Here is a 345-nt window from a genome sequence, read left to right as displayed (position 1 = left end):
ATAAGGAAGTCCTGAAGACTGTCCGGCGTGACCGGATTCGGCCCCAGTTCACCAAAGTACTCCATCCTCACTCGAGCAAACCTGGGGCATTCGAAGATGGCGTGATGGGCATTTTCCGGAACACCCGCACAGCTGCGACAGTCAGGGGATTCCGTAAAGCCGTTGATGGCCAGGTACTCTCTGAAGAACCCATGTCCAGAGAGCACCTGGGCCAAGTGGAAGGTCATCTCCCCGTGTCTCCGGCCTTGCCAAGCGCTGATGTCGCGGATTATCCGATGCGTCCACCGGGTGTATCTGGAGGTGTCGGCCTCGGCGTCCCATTGGCTCTGCCACATCGTGATGGTG

The sequence above is a fragment of the Anopheles gambiae genome (genome assembly GCF_943734735.2).
Source record: "Anopheles gambiae chromosome X unlocalized genomic scaffold, idAnoGambNW_F1_1 X_unloc_12, whole genome shotgun sequence".
NCBI classification, from domain to species: Eukaryota; Metazoa; Arthropoda; class Insecta; order Diptera; family Culicidae; genus Anopheles; species Anopheles gambiae.
This window is presented reverse-complemented; position numbering follows the sequence as displayed.